Consider the following 15342-nt stretch of genomic DNA (forward strand, 5'->3'; position numbering starts at 1 on the left):
GTGTTTTTGTTTGTGTGTGAGTGTGTGTGTGTTCTTTTGTCTTTGTGTGTGTTTTTGTTTTGGTGTGTATGTGTGTTTTTGTTTTTGTGTGTGTTTTTGTTTGTGTGTGAGTGTGTGTGTGTTCTTTTTTCTTTGTGTGTGTTTTTGTTTTGGTGTGTGTGTGTTTGTTTTTGTGTGTGTGTGTTTGTTTTTGTGTGTGTTTTTTTTTTGTGTGTGTGTGTGTGTTTTTGTTTTTGTGTGTGCTTTTGATTGTGTGTGTTTTTGTTTTTGTGTGTGTGTGTGTTTTTGTTTCTGTGTGTGTTTTTGTTTTTGTGTGTGTGTGTTTTTGTTTTTGTGTGTGTTTTTGTTTTTGTGTGTGTGTGTGTGTTTGTGTTTTTGTTTTTGTGTGTGTGTGTGTGTGTGTGTTTGTTTTTGAGTGTGTGTGTGTTTTTTTGTTTTTGCCTTATTTGTTTTTGTGTGTGTGTGTTTGTGTGTGTTTTTGTTTTTGTGTCTGTTTTTGTTTTTGTGTGTGTGTGTGTGTTTTTGTTTTTGTGTGTGTTTTTGTTTTTGTGTGTGCTTTTGTTTTTGTGTGTGTTTTTGTTTTTGTTTTTGTGTGTGTCTGTGTTTTTGTTTTTGTGTGTGTGTGTGTGTGTTTTTGTTTTTGTGTGTGTTTTTCTTTTTTGTGTGTGTTTTTGTTTTTGTGTATGTTTTTGTTTGTGTGTGTGTGTGTGTTTTTGTTTTTGTGTATGTTTTTGTTTTTGTGTGTGTGTGTTTTTGTTTTTGTGTGTGTTTTTGTTTGTGTGTGTGTGTGTGTTCTTTTGTTTTTGTGTGTGTTTATCTTTTTGTGTGTGTGTGTGTGTGTGTTTTTGTTTTTGTGTGTGCTTTTGATTGTGTGTGTTTTTGTTTTTGTGTGTGTGTGTTTTTGTTTTTGTATGTGCGTGTTTGTGTTTTGTGTGTGTTTTTGTTTGTGTGTGTGTGTGTTTTTGTTTTTGTGTGTGTTTTTCTTTTTTGTGTGTGTGTGTTTTTGTTTTTGTGTGTGTTTTTGTTTTTGTGTGTGCGTGTGTGTGTTTTTGTTTTTGTGTGTGCGTGTGTGTGTTTTTCTTTTTTGTGTGTGTGTGTTTTTGTTTCTGTGTGTGTTTTTGTTTTTGTGTGTGTTTTTGTTTTTGTGTGTGTGTTTGTATTTTTGTTTTTGTGTGTGTTTTTGTTTTATGTGTGTGTGTGTGTGTGTTTGTTTTTGTGTGCGTTTTTGTTTTTGTGTGTGTTTTGTTTCTGTGTGTGCGTGTTTGTGTGTGTTTTTGTTTTTGTGTGTGTTTTTGTTTTTGTGTGTGTTTTTGTTTTTGTGTATGTTTTTGTTTTTGTGTGTGTGTGTGTTTTTGTTTTTGTGTGTGTTTTTGTTTTTGTGTGTGTTTTTGTTTTTGTGTATGTTTTTGTTTTTGTGTGTGTGTGTGTTTTTGTTTTTGTGTGTGTTTTTGTTTGTGTGTGAGTGTGTGTGTGTTCTTTTGTCTTTGTGTGTGTTTTTGTTTTGGTGTGTATGTGTGTTTTTGTTTTTGTGTGTGTTTTTGTTTGTGTGTGAGTGTGTGTGTGTTCTTTTTTCTTTGTGTGTGTTTTTGTTTTGGTGTGTGTGTGTTTGTTTTTGTGTGTGTGTGTTTGTTTTTGTGTGTGTTTTTTTTTTGTGTGTGTGTGTGTGTTTTTGTTTTTGTGTGTGCTTTTGATTGTGTGTGTTTTTGTTTTTGTGTGTGTGTGTGTTTTTGTTTCTGTGTGTGTTTTTGTTTTTGTGTGTGTGTGTTTTTGTTTTTGTGTGTGTTTTTGTTTTTGTGTGTGTGTGTGTGTTTGTGTTTTTGTTTTTGTGTGTGTGTGTGTGTGTGTGTTTGTTTTTGAGTGTGTGTGTGTTTTTTTGTTTTTGCCTTATTTGTTTTTGTGTGTGTGTGTTTGTGTGTGTTTTTGTTTTTGTGTCTGTTTTTGTTTTTGTGTGTGTGTGTGTGTTTTTGTTTTTGTGTGTGTTTTTGTTTTTGTGTGTGCTTTTGTTTTTGTGTGTGTTTTTGTTTTTGTTTTTGTGTGTGTCTGTGTTTTTGTTTTTGTGTGTGTGTGTGTGTTTTTGTTTCTGTGTGTGTTTTTGTTTTTGTGTGTGTGAGTGTTTTTGTTTTTGTGTTTGTTCTTGTGTGTGTGTGTTTGTGTTTTTGTTTTTGTGTGTGTGTATGTGTTTTTGTTTCTGTGTGTGCTTTTGTGTGTGTGTGTGTGTGTTTTTGTTTCTGTGTGTGTTTTTGTTTCTGTGTGTGTTTTTGTTTTTGTGTGTGAATGTTTTTGTTTTTGTGTGTGTCTTTGTTTTTGTGTGTGTGTGTTTTTGTTTTTGTGTGTGTGTGTGTGTTTTTGTTTCTGTGTGTGTTTTTTTTTGTGTGTGTGAGTGTTTTTGTTTTTGTGTTTGTTTTTGTGTGTGTGTGTTTTTGTTTTTGTGTGTGTTTTTGTTTTTGTGTGTGTTTTTGTTTGTGTGTGTGTGTTTTTCTTCCTGTGTGTGTATTTGTTTTTGTGTGTTTGTTTTTGTGTATGTGTGTGTTTTTTTCAGTGTTTTTGTTTCTGTGTGTGTGTTTGTTTGTGTTTTTGTTTTTGTGTGTGTTTTTGTTTTGTGTGTGTTTGTTTTGATGTGTTTTTGTTTTTGTGTGTGTGTGTGTTTGTGTTTTTGTTTTTGTGTGTGTTTGGTTTTGTTTTTGAGTGTGTGTGTGTTTTTGTTTGTGTGTGTGTTTTTGTTTTTGTGTGTGTGAGTGTTTTTGGTTTTGTGTTTGTTTTTGTGTGTGTGTGTTTGTTTTTGAGTGTGTTTTTGTTTCTGTGTGTGTGTGTGTGTGTTTTTGTTTTTGTGTGTGCTTTTGTTTTTCTGTGTGTGTTTGTTTTTGTGTGTGTGTTTGTGTTTTTGTTTTTGTGTGTGTTTTTGTTTTTGTGTTTGTGTGTGTTTTTGTTTTTGTGTGTGTTTTTGTTTTTGTGTGTGTGTGTGTATTTGTTTTTGTGTGTGCTTTTGATTGTGTGTGTTTTTGTTTTTGTGTGTGTGTGTGTTTTTGTTTCTGTGTGTGTTTTTGTTTTTGTGTGTGTTTTTGTTTTTGTGTGTGTTTTTGTTTTTGTGTGTGTATTTGTTTCTGTGTGTTCGTGTTTGTTTGTGTTTTTGTTTTTGTGTATGTTTTTGTTTGTGTGTGTGTGTTTTTGTTTCTGTGTGTGTTTTTGTTTTGTGTGTTTTTGTTTTTGTGTGTGTTTTTGTTTTGTGTGTGTGTGTGTTTGTGTTTTTGTTTGTGTGTGTGTATGGTTTTGTTTTTGAGTGTGTGTGTGTGTTTTTGTTTTGGTGTGTGTGTGTGTGTTTTTGTTTTTGTATATGTTTTTGTTTTTGTGTGTTTGTTATTGTGTGTGTGTTTTTGTTTTTGTGTGTGTTTTTGTTTTTGTGTGTGTTTATGTTTTTGTGTGTGTGTATTTTTGTTTCTGTGTGTGTATTTGTTTTTGTGTGTGTGTGTTTGTGTTTTTGTTTTTGTGTGTGTTTTTGTTTTTGTGTTTGTGTATGTTTTTGTTTTTGTGTTTGTGTGTGTTTTTTTTTGTGTGTGTGAGTGTTTTTGTTTTTGTGTTTGTTTTTGTGTGTGTGTGTTTTTGTTTTTGTGTGTGTTTTTGTTTTTGTGTGTGTTTTTGTTTGTGTGTGTGTGTTTTTCTTCCTGTGTGTGTATTTGTTTTTGTGTGTTTGTTTTTGTGTATGTGTGTGTTTTTTTCAGTGTTTTTGTTTCTGTGTGTGTGTTTGTTTGTGTTTTTGTTTTTGTGTGTGTTTTTGTTTTGTGTGTGTTTGTTTTGATGTGTTTTTGTTTTTGTGTGTGTGTGTGTTTGTGTTTTTGTTTTTGTGTGTGTTTGGTTTTGTTTTTGAGTGTGTGTGTGTTTTTGTTTGTGTGTGTGTTTTTGTTTTTGTGTGTGTGAGTGTTTTTGGTTTTGTGTTTGTTTTTGTGTGTGTGTGTTTGTTTTTGAGTGTGTTTTTGTTTCTGTGTGTGTGTGTGTGTGTTTTTGTTTTTGTGTGTGCTTTTGTTTTTCTGTGTGTGTTTGTTTTTGTGTGTGTGTTTGTGTTTTTGTTTTTGTGTGTGTTTTTGTTTTTGTGTTTGTGTGTGTTTTTGTTTTTGTGTGTGTTTTTGTTTTTGTGTGTGTGTGTGTATTTGTTTTTGTGTGTGCTTTTGATTGTGTGTGTTTTTGTTTTTGTGTGTGTGTGTGTTTTTGTTTCTGTGTGTGTTTTTGTTTTTGTGTGTGTTTTTGTTTTTGTGTGTGTTTTTGTTTTTGTGTGTGTATTTGTTTCTGTGTGTTCGTGTTTGTTTGTGTTTTTGTTTTTGTGTATGTTTTTGTTTGTGTGTGTGTGTTTTTGTTTCTGTGTGTGTTTTTGTTTTGTGTGTTTTTGTTTTTGTGTGTGTTTTTGTTTTGTGTGTGTGTGTGTTTGTGTTTTTGTTTGTGTGTGTGTATGGTTTTGTTTTTGAGTGTGTGTGTGTGTTTTTGTTTTGGTGTGTGTGTGTGTGTTTTTGTTTTTGTATATGTTTTTGTTTTTGTGTGTTTGTTATTGTGTGTGTGTTTTTGTTTTTGTGTGTGTTTTTGTTTTTGTGTGTGTTTATGTTTTTGTGTGTGTGTATTTTTGTTTCTGTGTGTGTATTTGTTTTTGTGTGTGTGTGTTTGTGTTTTTGTTTTTGTGTGTGTTTTTGTTTTTGTGTTTGTGTATGTTTTTGTTTTTGTGTTTGTGTGTGTTTTTGTTTTTGTGTGTGTTTTTGTTTTTGTGTGTTTTTGTTTTTGTGTGTGTGTGTTTCTTTGTGTGTCTGTTTTTGTTTTTGTGTGTGTTTTTGTTTTTGTGTGTGTGGGTGTTTTTGTTTTTATGTGTGTTTTTGGGTGTGTGTGTGGGTTTTTTTTTGTTTTGGTGTGTGTTTTTGTTTTTGTGTGTGTGTGTTTTTGTTTTTGTGTGTGTTTTTGTTTTTGTGTGTGTGTTTGTTTTTGTGTGTGTTTTTGTTTTTGTGTGTGTGTGTCTGTTTTTGTTTTTGTGTGTGTTTTTGTTTTTGTGTGTGCTTTTGTTTTTGTGTGCATTTTTGTTTTTGTGTGTGTTTTTGTTTTTGTGTTTGTGTGTTTTTGTTTTAGTGTGTGTTTTTGTTTTTGTGTTTGTGTGTGTGTGTTTGTTTTAGTGTGTGTTTTTGAGTGTGTCAGTGTGTTTGTTTTTGAGTGTGTTTTTGTTTTTGTGTGAGTTTTTGTTTTTTTGTTAGTTTTTTTTGTCTGTGTGTGTTTTTGTTTCTGTGTGTGTTTTTGTTTTTGTGTGTGTTTTTGTTTTTCTTTTTGTGTGTGTGTGTTTTAGTGTGTGTTTTTGTTTTTGTGTTTGTGTGTGTGTGTTTGTTTTAGTGTGTGTTTTTGAGTGTGTCAGTGTGTTTGTTTTTGAGTGTGTTTTTGTTTTTGTGTGAGTTTTTGTTTTTTTGTTAGTTTTTTTTTGTCTGTGTGTGTTTTTGTTTCTGTGTGTGTTTTTGACTTTGTGTGTTTTTGTTTTTCTTTTTGTGCGTGTGTGTTTTTTGTTTTTGTGTGTGTTTTTGTTTTTGTGTGTTTGTGTGTGTGTGTTTTGTTTTTGCATGTGTTTTTGTTTTTGTGTGTCTGTGTTTTTGTTTTTGTGTGTGTGTTTGTTTTTGTGTGCGTGTGTGTTTTTGTTTTTTGTGTGTTTTTGTTTGTGTGTGTCTTTGTTTTTGTGTGTGTGTGTTTTTTTGTTTTTGTGTGTGTTTTTGCTTTTGAGTGTGTGTGTGTGTTTTTTTGTTTTTGTGTGTGTTTTTGTTTTTGTGTGTGTGTGTGTGTGTTTTTGTTTTTGTGTGTGTTTTTCTTTTTTGTGTGTGTTTTTGTTTTTGTGTATGTTTTTGTTTGTGTGTGTGTGTGTGTTTTTGTTTTTGTGTATGTTTTTGTTTTTGTGTGTGTGTGTTTTTGTTTTTGTGTGTGTTTTTGTTTGTGTGTGTGTGTGTTCTTTTGTTTTTGTGTGTGTTTATCTTTTTGTGTGTGTGTGTGTGTGTGTTTTTGTTTTTGTGTGTGCTTTTGATTGTGTGTGTTTTTGTTTTTGTGTGTGTGTGTTTTTGTTTTTGTATGTGCGTGTTTGTGTTTTGTGTGTGTTTTTGTTTGTGTGTGTGTGTGCTTTTGTTTTTGTGTGTGTTTTTCTTTTTTGTGTGTGTGTGTTTTTGTTTTTGTGTGTGTTTTTGTTTTTGTGTGTGCGTGTGTGTGTTTTTGTTTTTGTGTGTGCGTGTGTGTGTTTTTCTTTTTTGTGTGTGTGTGTTTTTGTTTCTGTGTGTGTTTTTGTTTTTGTGTGTGTTTTTGTTTTTGTGTGTGTGTTTGTATTTTTGTTTTTGTGTGTGTTTTTGTTTTATGTGTGTGTGTGTGTGTGTTTGTTTTTGTGTGCGTTTTTGTTTTTGTGTGTGTTTTGTTTCTGTGTGTGCGTGTTTGTGTGTGTTTTTGTTTTTGTGTGTGTTTTTGTTTTTGTGTGTGTTTTTGTTTTTGTGTATGTTTTTGTTTTTGTGTGTGTGTGTGTTTTTGTTTTTGTGTGTGTTTTTGTTTGTGTGTGAGTGTGTGTGTGTTCTTTTGTCTTTGTGTGTGTTTTTGTTTTGGTGTGTATGTGTGTTTTTGTTTTTGTGTGTGTTTTTGTTTGTGTGTGAGTGTGTGTGTGTTCTTTTTTCTTTGTGTGTGTTTTTGTTTTGGTGTGTGTGTGTGTGTTTGTTTTTGTGTGTGTGTGTTTGTTTTTGTGTGTGTTTATTTTTTGTGTGTGTGTGTGTGTTTTTGTTTTTGTGTGTGCTTTTGATTGTGTGTGTTTTTGTTTTTGTGTGTGTGTGTTTTTGTTTCTGTGTGTTTTTGTTTTTGTGTGTGTGTGTTTTTGTTTTTGTGTGTGTTTTTGTTTTTGTGTGTGCGTGTGTGTGTTTTTGTTTTTGTGTGTGCGTGTGTGTGTTTTTCTTTTTTGTGTGTGTGTGTTTTTGTTTCTGTGTGTGTTTTTGTTTTTGTGTGTGTTTTTGTTTTTGTGTGTGTGTTTGTATTTTTGTTTTTGTGTGTGTTTTTGTTTTATGTGTGTGTGTGTGTGTGTTTGTTTTTGTGTGTGCGTGTGTGTGTTTTTCTTTTTTGTGTGTGTGTGTTTTTGTTTCTGTGTGTGTTTTTGTTTTTGTGTGTGTTTTTGTTTTTGTGTGTGTGTTTGTATTTTTGTTTTTGTGTGTGTTTTTGTTTTATGTGTGTGTGTGTGTGTGTTTGTTTTTGTGTGTGTTTTTGTTTTTCTGTGTGTTATTGATTTTGTGTGTGTGTGTGTGTTTTTCTTTTTGTGTGCGTTTTTGTTTTTGTGTGTGTTTTGTTTCTGTGTGTGCGTGTTTGTGTGTGTTTTTGTTTTTGTGTGTGTTTTTGTTTTTGTGTGTGTTTTTGTTTTTGTGTATGTTTTTGTTTTTGTGTGTGTGTGTGTTTTTGTTTTTGTGTGTGTTTTTGTTTGTGTGTGAGTGTGTGTGTGTTCTTTTGTCTTTGTGTGTGTTTTTGTTTTGGTGTGTATGTGTGTTTTTGTTTTTGTGTGTGTTTTTGTTTGTGTGTGAGTGTGTGTGTGTTCTTTTTTCTTTGTGTGTGTTTTTGTTTTGGTGTGTGTGTGTTTGTTTTTGTGTGTGTGTGTTTGTTTTTGTGTGTGTTTTTTTTTTGTGTGTGTGTGTGTGTTTTTGTTTTTGTGTGTGCTTTTGATTGTGTGTGTTTTTGTTTTTGTGTGTGTGTGTGTTTTTGTTTCTGTGTGTGTTTTTGTTTTTGTGTGTGTGTGTTTTTGTTTTTGTGTGTGTTTTTGTTTTTGTGTGTGTGTGTGTGTTTGTGTTTTTGTTTTTGTGTGTGTGTGTGTGTGTGTGTTTGTTTTTGAGTGTGTGTGTGTTTTTTTGTTTTTGCCTTATTTGTTTTTGTGTGTGTGTGTTTGTGTGTGTTTTTGTTTTTGTGTCTGTTTTTGTTTTTGTGTGTGTGTGTGTGTTTTTGTTTTTGTGTGTGTTTTTGTTTTTGTGTGTGCTTTTGTTTTTGTGTGTGTTTTTGTTTTTGTTTTTGTGTGTGTCTGTGTTTTTGTTTTTGTGTGTGTGTGTGTGTTTTTGTTTCTGTGTGTGTTTTTGTTTTTGTGTGTGTGAGTGTTTTTGTTTTTGTGTTTGTTCTTGTGTGTGTGTGTTTGTGTTTTTGTTTTTGTGTGTGTGTATGTGTTTTTGTTTCTGTGTGTGCTTTTGTGTGTGTGTGTGTGTGTTTTTGTTTCTGTGTGTGTTTTTGTTTCTGTGTGTGTTTTTGTTTTTGTGTGTGAATGTTTTTGTTTTTGTGTGTGTCTTTGTTTTTGTGTGTGTGTGTTTTTGTTTTTGTGTGTGTGTGTGTGTTTTTGTTTCTGTGTGTGTTTTTTTTTGTGTGTGTGAGTGTTTTTGTTTTTGTGTTTGTTTTTGTGTGTGTGTGTTTTTGTTTTTGTGTGTGTTTTTGTTTTTGTGTGTGTTTTTGTTTGTGTGTGTGTGTTTTTCTTCCTGTGTGTGTATTTGTTTTTGTGTGTTTGTTTTTGTGTATGTGTGTGTTTTTTTCAGTGTTTTTGTTTCTGTGTGTGTGTTTGTTTGTGTTTTTGTTTTTGTGTGTGTTTTTGTTTTGTGTGTGTTTGTTTTGATGTGTTTTTGTTTTTATGTGTGTGTGTGTTTGTGTTTTTGTTTTTGTGTGTGTTTGGTTTTGTTTTTGAGTGTGTGTGTGTTTTTGTTTGTGTGTGTGTTTTTGTTTTTGTGTGTGTGAGTGTTTTTGGTTTTGTGTTTGTTTTTGTGTGTGTGTGTTTGTTTTTGAGTGTGTTTTTGTTTCTGTGTGTGTGTGTGTGTGTTTTTGTTTTTGTGTGTGCTTTTGTTTTTCTGTGTGTGTTTGTTTTTGTGTGTGTGTTTGTGTTTTTGTTTTTGTGTGTGTTTTTGTTTTTGTGTTTGTGTGTGTTTTTGTTTTTGTGTGTGTTTTTGTTTTTGTGTGTGTGTGTGTATTTGTTTTTGTGTGTGCTTTTGATTGTGTGTGTTTTTGTTTTTGTGTGTGTGTGTGTTTTTGTTTCTGTGTGTGTTTTTGTTTTTGTGTGTGTTTTTGTTTTTGTGTGTGTTTTTGTTTTTGTGTGTGTATTTGTTTCTGTGTGTTCGTGTTTGTTTGTGTTTTTGTTTTTGTGTATGTTTTTGTTTGTGTGTGTGTGTTTTTGTTTCTGTGTGTGTTTTTGTTTTGTGTGTTTTTGTTTTTGTGTGTGTTTTTGTTTTGTGTGTGTGTGTGTTTGTGTTTTTGTTTGTGTGTGTGTATGGTTTTGTTTTTGAGTGTGTGTGTGTGTTTTTGTTTTGGTGTGTGTGTGTGTGTTTTTGTTTTTGTATATGTTTTTGTTTTTGTGTGTTTGTTATTGTGTGTGTGTTTTTGTTTTTGTGTGTGTTTTTGTTTTTGTGTGTGTTTATGTTTTTGTGTGTGTGTATTTTTGTTTCTGTGTGTGTATTTGTTTTTGTGTGTGTGTGTTTGTGTTTTTGTTTTTGTGTGTGTTTTTGTTTTTGTGTTTGTGTATGTTTTTGTTTTTGTGTTTGTGTGTGTTTTTGTTTTTGTGTGTGTTTTTGTTTTTGTGTGTTTTTGTTTTTGTGTGTGTGTGTTTCTTTGTGTGTCTGTTTTTGTTTTTGTGTGTGTTTTTGTTTTTGTGTGTGTGGGTGTTTTTTTTTTTATGTGTGTTTTTGGGTGTGTGTGTGGGTTTTTTTTTGTTTTGGTGTGTGTTTTTGTTTTTGTGTGTGTGTGTTTTTGTTTTTGTGTGTGTTTTTGTTTTTGTGTGTGTGTTTGTTTTTGTGTGTGTTTTTGTTTTTGTGTGTGTGTGTCTGTTTTTGTTTTTGTGTGTGTTTTTGTTTTTGTGTGTGCTTTTGTTTTTGTGTGCATTTTTGTTTTTGTGTGTGTTTTTGTTTTTGTGTTTGTGTGTTTTTGTTTTAGTGTGTGTTTTTGTTTTTGTGTTTGTGTGTGTGTGTTTGTTTTAGTGTGTGTTTTTGAGTGTGTCAGTGTGTTTGTTTTTGAGTGTGTTTTTGTTTTTGTGTGAGTTTTTGTTTTTTTGTTAGTTTTTTTTGTCTGTGTGTGTTTTTGTTTCTGTGTGTGTTTTTGTTTTTGTGTGTGTTTTTGTTTTTCTTTTTGTGTGTGTGTGTTTTAGTGTGTGTTTTTGTTTTTGTGTTTGTGTGTGTGTGTTTGTTTTAGTGTGTGTTTTTGAGTGTGTCAGTGTGTTTGTTTTTGAGTGTGTTTTTGTTTTTGTGTGAGTTTTTGTTTTTTTGTTAGTTTTTTTTTGTCTGTGTGTGTTTTTGTTTCTGTGTGTGTTTTTGACTTTGTGTGTTTTTGTTTTTCTTTTTGTGCGTGTGTGTTTTTTGTTTTTGTGTGTGTTTTTGTTTTTGTGTGTTTGTGTGTGTGTGTTTTGTTTTTGCATGTGTTTTTGTTTTTGTGTGTCTGTGTTTTTGTTTTTGTGTGTGTGTTTGTTTTTGTGTGCGTGTGTGTTTTTGTTTTTTGTGTGTTTTTGTTTGTGTGTGTCTTTGTTTTTGTGTGTGTGTGTTTTTTTGTTTTTGTGTGTGTTTTTGCTTTTGAGTGTGTGTGTGTGTTTTTTTGTTTTTGTGTGTGTTTTTGTTTTTGTGTGTGTGTGTGTGTGTTTTTGTTTTTGTGTGTGTTTTTCTTTTTTGTGTGTGTTTTTGTTTTTGTGTATGTTTTTGTTTGTGTGTGTGTGTGTGTTTTTGTTTTTGTGTATGTTTTTGTTTTTGTGTGTGTGTGTTTTTGTTTTTGTGTGTGTTTTTGTTTGTGTGTGTGTGTGTGTTCTTTTGTTTTTGTGTGTGTTTATCTTTTTGTGTGTGTGTGTGTGTGTGTTTTTGTTTTTGTGTGTGCTTTTGATTGTGTGTGTTTTTGTTTTTGTGTGTGTGTGTTTTTGTTTGTGTGTGTGTGTTTGTTTTTGTGTGTGTGTGTGTTTTTTTGTTTTTGTGTGTGTTTTTGCTTTTGAGTGTGTGTGTGTGTTTTTTTGTTTTTGTGTGTGTTTTTGTTTTTGTATGTGCGTGTTTGTGTTTTGTGTGTGTTTTTGTTTGTGTGTGTGTGTGTTTTTGTTTTTGTGTGTGTTTTTCTTTTTTGTGTGTGTGTGTTTTTGTTTTTGTGGGTGTTTTTGTTTTTGTGTGTGCGTGTGTGTGTTTTTGTTTTTGTGTGTGCGTGTGTGTGTTTTTCTTTTTTGTGTGTGTGTGTTTTTGTTTCTGTGTGTGTTTTTGTTTTTGTGTGTGTTTTTGTTTTTGTGTGTGTGTTTGTATTTTTGTTTTTGTGTGTGTTTTTGTTTTATGTGTGTGTGTGTGTGTGTTTGTTTTTGTGTGCGTTTTTGTTTTTGTGTGTGTTTTGTTTCTGTGTGTGCGTGTTTGTGTGTGTTTTTGTTTTTGTGTGTGTTTTTGTTTTTGTGTGTTTTTTTGTTTTTGTGTATGTTTTTGTTTTTGTGTGTGTGTGTGTTTTTGTTTTTGTGTGTGTTTTTGTTTGTGTGTGAGTGTGTGTGTGTTCTTTTGTCTTTGTGTGTGTTTTTGTTTTGGTGTGTATGTGTGTTTTTGTTTTTGTGTGTGTTTTTGTTTGTGTGTGAGTGTGTGTGTGTTCTTTTTTCTTTGTGTGTGTTTTTGTTTTGGTGTGTGTGTGTGTGTTTGTTTTTGTGTGTGTGTGTTTGTTTTTGTGTGTGTTTATTTTTTGTGTGTGTGTGTGTGTTTTTGTTTTTGTGTGTGCTTTTGATTGTGTGTGTTTTTGTTTTTGTGTGTGTGTGTTTTTGTTTCTGTGTGTTTTTGTTTTTGTGTGTGTGTGTTTTTGTTTTTGTGTGTGTTTTTGTTTGTGTATGTGTGTGTGTTCTTTTGTTTTTGTGTGTGTTTATCTTTTTGTGTGTGTGTGTGTGTGTGTTTTTGTTTTTGTGTGTGCTTTTGATTGTGTGTGTTTTTGTTTTTGTGTGTGTGTGTTTTTGTTTGTGTGTGTGTGTTTGTTTTTGTGTGTGTGTGTGTTTTTTTGTTTTTGTGTGTGTTTTTGCTTTTGAGTGTGTGTGTGTGTTTTTTTGTTTTTGTGTGTGTTTTTGTTTTTGTATGTGCGTGTTTGTGTTTAGTGTGTGTTTTTGTTTGTGTGTGTGTGTGTTTTTGTTTTTGTGTGTGTTTTTCTTTTTTGTGTGTGTGTGTTTTTGTTTTTGTGTGTGTTTTTGTTTTTGTGTGTGCGTGTGTGTGTTTTTGTTTTTGTGTGTGCGTGTGTGTGTTTTTCTTTTTTGTGTGTGTGTGTTTTTGTTTCTGTGTGTGTTTTTGTTTTTGTGTGTGTTTTTGTTTTTGTGTGTGTGTTTGTATTTTTGTTTTTGTGTGTGTTTTTGTTTTATGTGTGTGTGTGTGTGTGTTTGTTTTTGTGTGTGTTTTTGTTTTTCTGTGTGTTATTGATTTTGTGTGTGTGTGTGTGTTTTTCTTTTTGTGTGCGTTTTTGTTTTTGTGTGTGTGTTGTTTCTGTGTGTGCGTGTTTGTGTGTGTTTTTGTTTTTGTGTGTGTTTTTGTTTTTGTGTGTGTTTTTGTTTTTGTGTATGTTTTTGTTTTTGTGTGTGTGTGTGTTTTTGTTTTTGTGTGTGTTTTTGTTTGTGTGTGAGTGTGTGTGTGTTCTTTTGTCTTTGTGTGTGTTTTTGTTTTGGTGTGTATGTGTGTTTTTGTTTTTGTGTGTGTTTTTGTTTGTGTGTGAGTGTGTGTGTGTTCTTTTTTCTTTGTGTGTGTTTTTGTTTTGGTGTGTGTGTGTGTGTTTGTTTTTGTGTGTGTGTGTTTGTTTTAGTGTGTGTTTATTTTTTGTGTGTGTGTGTGTGTTTTTGTTTTTGTGTGTGCTTTTGATTGTGTGTGTTTTTGTTTTTGTGTGTGTGTGTTTTTGTTTCTGTGTGTTTTTGTTTTTGTGTGTGTGTGTTTTTGTTTTTGTGTGTGTTTTTGTTTTTGTGTGTGTGTGTGTGTTTGTGTTTTTGTTTTTGTGTGTGTGTGTGTGTGTTTGTTTTTGAGTGTGTGTGTTTGTGTGTGTTTTTGTTTTTGTGTCTGTTTTTGTTTTTGTGTGTGTGTGTGTGTGTTTGTTTTTGTGTGTGTTTTTGTTTTTGTGTGTGTTTTTGTTTGTGTGTGTGTGTGTGTGTGTGTGTGTTTGTTTTCATGTGTGTATTTGTGTGTGTGGGGGGGGTTTGTTTTGGTGTGTGTTTTTGTTTTTGTGTGTGTGTATTTTTGTTTTTATGTGTGTTTTTGTTTATGTGTGTGTTTTATTTTTGTGTGTGTTTTAGTTTTTGTGTGTGTTTTTGTTTTTGTGTGTGCTTTTGTTTTTGTGTGTGTTTTTGTTTTTGTTTTTGTGTGTGTCTGTGTTTTTGTTTTTGTGTGTGTGTGTGTGTTTTTGTTTCTGTGTGTGTTTTTGTTTTTGTGTGTGTGAGTGTTTTTGTTTTTGTGTTTGTTCTTGTGTGTGTGTGTTTGTGTTTGTGTTTTTGTGTGTGTGTATGTGTTTTTGTTTCTGTGTGTGCTTTTGTGTGTGTGTGTGTGTGTTTTTGTTTCTGTGTGTGTTTTTGTTTTTGTGTGTGAATGTTTTTGTTTTTCTGTGTGTCTTTGTTTTTGTGTGTGTGTGTTTTTGTTTTTGTGTGTGTGTGTGTGTTTTTGTTTCTGTGTGTGTTTTTTTTTTTGTGTGTGTGAGTGTTTTTGTTTTTGTGTTTGTTTTTGTGTGTGTGTGTTTTTGTTTTTGTGTGTGTTTTTGTTTTTGTGTGTGTTTTTGTTTGTGTGTGTGTGTTTTTCTTCCTGTGTGTGTATTTGTTTTTGTGTGTTTGTTTTTGTGTATGTGTGTGTTTTTTCAGTGTTTTTGTTTCTGTGTGTGTGTTTGTTTGTGTTTTTGTTTTTGTGTGTGTTTTTGTTTTGTGTGTGTTTGTTTTGTGTGTGTTTTTGTTTTTGTGTGTGTGTGTGTTTGTGTTTTTGTTTTTGTGTGTGTTTGGTTTTGTTTTTGAGTGTGTGTGTTTTTGTTTGTGTGTGTGTTTTTGTTTTTGTGTGTGTGAGTGTTTTTGGTTTTGTGTTTGTTTTTGTGTGTGTGTGTTTGTTTTTGAGTGTGTTTTTGTTTCTGTGTGTGTGTGTGTGTGTGTTTTTGTTTTTGTGTGTGCTTTTGTCTTTGTGTGTGTTTTTGTTTTTGTGTGTGTGTTTGTGTTTTTGTTTTTGTGTGTGTTTTTGTTTTTGTGTTTGTGTGTGTTTTTGTTTTTGTGTGTGTTTTTGTTTTTGTGTGTGTGTGTGTATTTGTTTTTGTGTGTGCTTTTGATTGTGTGTGTTTTTGTTTTTGTGTGTGTGTGTGTTTTTGTTTCTGTGTGTGTTTTTGTTTTTGTGTGTGTTTTTGTTTTTGTGTGTGTTTTTGTTTTTGTGTGTGTGTTTGTATTTTTGTTTTTGTGTGTGTTTTTGTTTTATGTGTGTGTGTGTGTTTGTTTTTGTATGTGTTTTTGTTTTTGTGTGTGTTATTGATTTTGTGTGTGTGTGTGTTTTTCTTTTTGTGTGCGTTTTTGTTTTTGTGTGTGTATTTGTTTCTGTGTGTGCGTGTTTGTTTGTGTTTTTGTTTTTGTGTATGTTTTTGTTTGTGTGTGTGTGTTTTTGTTTCTGTGTGTGTTTTTGTTTTTGTGTGTGTGTGTTTTTGTTTTTTGTGTGTTTTTGTTTTTGTGTGTGTGTGTGTTTGTGTTTTTGTTTTTGTGTGTGTGTGTGTTTGTTTTTGAGTGTGTGTGTGTTTTTTTGTTTTTGCCTTATTTGTTTTTGTGTGTGTGTGTTTGTGTTTTTGTTTTTGTGTGTGTTTTTGTTTTTGTGTTTGTGTGTGTTTTTGTTTTTGTGTGTGTTTTTGTTTTTGTGTGTGTGTGTTTGTTTTTGTGTGTGTTTTTGCTTTTGTGTGTGTGTGTGTTTTTGTTTTTGTGTGTGTGTGTGTTTGTTTTTGTGTGTGTGTTTTTGTTTTTGTGTGTGTGTGTTTTTGTTTTTGTGTGTGTGTGTGTTTTTGTTTTTGTGTGTGTTTTTGTTTTTGTGTGAGTTTTTGTTTTTGTGTGCATTTTTGTTTTTGTGTTTGTGTGTGTGTGTTTGTTTTAGTGTGTGTTTTTGAGTGTGTCAGTGTGTTTGTTTTTGAGTGTGTTTTTGTTTTTGTGTGAGTTTTTGTTTTTTTGTTAGTTTTTTTTTGTCTGTGTGTGTTTTTGTTTCTGTGTGTGTTTTTGATTTTGTGTGTGTTTTTGTTTTTGTGTGTTTGTGTGTGTGTGTTTTGTTTTTGCATGTGTTTTTGCTTTTGTGTGTATGTGTTTTTGTTTTTGTGTGTGTTTTTGTTTTTGTGTGTGTGTTTTTGTGTGTGTGTTTGTTTTTGTGTGTGTGTGTGTGTTTTTGTTTTTTGTGTGTTTTTGTTTGTGTGTGT

The sequence above is a fragment of the Scyliorhinus torazame genome, unplaced genomic scaffold, assembly GCF_047496885.1.
Source record: "Scyliorhinus torazame isolate Kashiwa2021f unplaced genomic scaffold, sScyTor2.1 scaffold_63, whole genome shotgun sequence".
Lineage (NCBI taxonomy): Eukaryota > Metazoa > Chordata > Chondrichthyes > Carcharhiniformes > Scyliorhinidae > Scyliorhinus > Scyliorhinus torazame.